The sequence below is a fragment of the Populus euphratica genome, unplaced genomic scaffold (genome assembly GCF_000495115.2).
Source record: "Populus euphratica unplaced genomic scaffold, PopEup_1.0 scaffold5451.1, whole genome shotgun sequence".
In the NCBI taxonomy this organism is placed as follows: domain Eukaryota; kingdom Viridiplantae; phylum Streptophyta; class Magnoliopsida; order Malpighiales; family Salicaceae; genus Populus; species Populus euphratica.
The window spans coordinates 1-3,325 of NW_011505228.1; the positions used below are offsets into that span (position 1 = coordinate 1).

Genomic DNA, 3,325 nt, shown 5'->3' on the forward strand with positions numbered 1-3,325 from the left:
TACCATGAGTCGTAGGTTCCTGGTTAGCAAGCAACACATCAGAGAGACGATTGAGGGTTTCCTCTAGTTGGTGATGTGCATTAGCCATATGGATGTCCATTCTATGAAGTCCATCCTGGACTTCACCGAGTACAATTACTAGTTTCTCAATACGTTCTTTATTGATTCCTATAACCTAGCTCTGAAATCAATTGTTAGGCCCCAATAATTATTGTGAGTGATGTTTTCTCTTAGGGTGAGAATAAACCTCTATTTGCATAAAATCTTCTCCCTTCATTACTAAGACTTGGCTGCTTAAATAGCAAAGCCAATTAACCACCCACGTATTTACAACTCAACTGAATAAAAAATCATACAACTAACAAAAATACAAATAAATAATAATAGAAAGAGACCCTCCTCTACTGCCCCGTACATGTCTTCTAACTGCCTGCTCGCATGCACTTTCTCCCTATTAGCATGAATGCACATTTGAGTGCATGGGACATGGAACCACCTGCCTGCACGATTGCATGTTTGAGTGTAGTGCATGGACATGCACCTTACATATATTTGAGATTTGGTTTGGGGTCACAAGTTGAATGTCATGGGCTATCATATTCTCAACTGATTCTGAAGGATTTAACTCCACCAATGTCAACTAATTTCCCATTTCTTTTGAACAGGTTAGTTTGACACTAGCAATTCATGTTTTGATTAAAATGGAAAAACATAGTGACGGTACAGTAATTGAGCTATTTGGCAGTTTGGGTAGTTTATTGAGAAGATGCATGTTTCAAATTCTATCCATAGGTCCCATCCCCAACCACTTTGCATTCATAATGGATGAAAATAGAAGATATGCTAAGAAAATTGGAAGAAGGTGCTGGTCACAGAGCGGGATTTTCAGTTCTCATGTCCATGCTTAAGTACTGTTACGAGCTAGGAGTAACTTGTGTTACTATTTATGCCTTCAGCATCGAGAATTTCAAAAGGCGGTCTGATGAGGTTCAGAACCTGATGGATCTGATACTAGAGAAGATTGATTGAAGGGTTGCTCAAGGAAGAAAGCATTGTGAATGAATATGGTATCAGAGTATACTTTATTGGTACTTTGAAAACTTTTGAGCGAGCCAGTACGGGTGGCAGCAGAGAAGGTTATGAAGGCTACTACTAACAACAAGTGTGTGCTTTTGATATGCATAGCCTATACTTCATGTGATGAGATAATGCATGATGTTCATGAATCCTGTAAAAGTAAGTGGGAGGTGATTCAACCTTGTAACTCACATAAAGCTTGTAATGGTTGTATTAAACAAGTAGATGGCAAAAAGATAGACAATGGCATTGTGCGTGGTGTTCAAGCATTGTACAGAATTGAAGCAAATGAATTACAAGCAGTAAGGACAAGTACATTCAGTAATGGTGTGGCTGAAGAAGTAGAAAGGACTGGGAATAACAATGGTGTGGTTCGACATGCTGTCAATGGATCATGTGATAAATGGGATGTGACACGACTAAAAGATTGATGATGTCTTCTCCCAAGTGCAGGAGTGTCGAAGTAATAAATAACTCGGCAAGACCGGGGTCGAACCATAGGGAGGTTAATTGTATAAATTACAGATAACAATAATACAATAACAATAACAATAATAACAATAACAACAACAACAATAATAATAGTAATAACAATAATAACAATAATAACAACAATAATAATAGTAGTAGTAGTAGTAGTAGTAGTAATACTACTACTACTAATAATAATAATAATAATAATAATAATAATAAACAAAAAGAAGGAGAAGAAGAAGAAGAAAAAGATGAAAACTTTGAGATGGAATATTCATGTAAAGATTAAACAATGATAATAACAAATGTCAAGGTTAGAGGTTCCACTAATGGTATGTCAAACAATTATAGTATAAACTCTTATTATTCAATTGGAAACCACACACAAAGGAGGTTCCAATCTAATTATAGATTGTTAACATGATTACATTAGTCATCTTATTCGATTAATGCTACTACTTGTAAATCTCGTAAAGCATTCATAATTATAACTTATGTTAACAACAAATCAAGTTCCTTTCATAGCTCAGGTGTCGGTTATACCATACATTATGAACTATGAAAGTGTCAAGCATTTGTTATACCAAGTGTTATACAACATAAATCAAGATTAGTCATTTAACAAGCAAAATATTAAAGGGTGAACAAGATAACAAATACAAAACATGTTAGTATTAAACATTAAAGTCCATATTGAGTTTACACTATACTTATTCTTACACCATTAGTATAACCTTTTCACCTTCACATAATAAACTTAACTAAACATAATGAAAGAAAGAAAAATAAATAAACAAATAAGAACATAAATAAGATAAAAGTTAACTAAGTAAATGAAAAGAAATGAAAGGCATAAACTTGATATTAATGAAAGTAAAGCATAAACATTACAAAGAATACAAAGAGAGAAAGCAAGAGCATGATCTTGATCTGGAAACCAAGATGCCTAAATGCATGGCAAGTGCCTCCTTTTATAGGCCAAAATTAGGAACTATTGATTTGATGACTAATGGATGAGTGGGTGACCAACTCTTGACTTGGTGACAATATTGATAACGTCACAATTGGAGCCACTTGAAAATATGAAAGTTGTAGGAAATTGTCTCAGCTTTCTTGTATAAAAAATTTAGGTCATTTGGACTTCTAGAACTCCAGATATGGGCCAAACACTGAATAGTGCTGGGGCTGGAAGACATATTCGGACTTCTTTGTTGTTGCTATAATTTGGACTTGAAAATGGCCTTTTTAGATCTTAGGCTCCATATGAAAGTTGTAGGCCTATGTCTTACCTTTCCATCCATATAAATTAGACCTAAATCTGTCATCGATGTGCTAGATGGACTTGTAGTACACAATGTCGTTCTTTAGGAATGGTATCTATAAACCGTGAAGATAAAATACAATTCATTAAGGATGGCCTGAGTAAGGAGTCTTTAGATAAGCTTCTATTGACTCTTGAGACGCATCCTAGTGCAGATGTGCATCATGCAATTTATGATTTATGGGATGTGCATCGTGCAATTCATGATTTATGGCCACTATTTCATAAAGAACATGATCGATTTAGTCTTGGGAATCTGACTAAAAAAGACCTTGTTCGCCAGTTTTTAAGAAAACTGGATGGGAAGTCTATCCCCGACCCATAGAGGGTGTTTAAGCCATTTTTGGATGTCAAACCAAGGGAAGATGTGAGCCACAATCACAACTACCTGTACATACACATGCTTGATTTTATTATTGTGTTTTGTTGTTTCTTATATTTGTTTAAGTGTGT

General features: G+C 34.9%; 1 pseudogene; it reads left to right on the plus strand.

The window, feature by feature from the left end:
* The first annotated feature begins 701 nt into the window (after positions 1-701).
* On the plus strand, positions 702-1,508 carry LOC105120194 (dehydrodolichyl diphosphate synthase 6-like; annotated as a pseudogene).
* Positions 1,509-3,325: the final 1,817 nt, after the last annotated feature.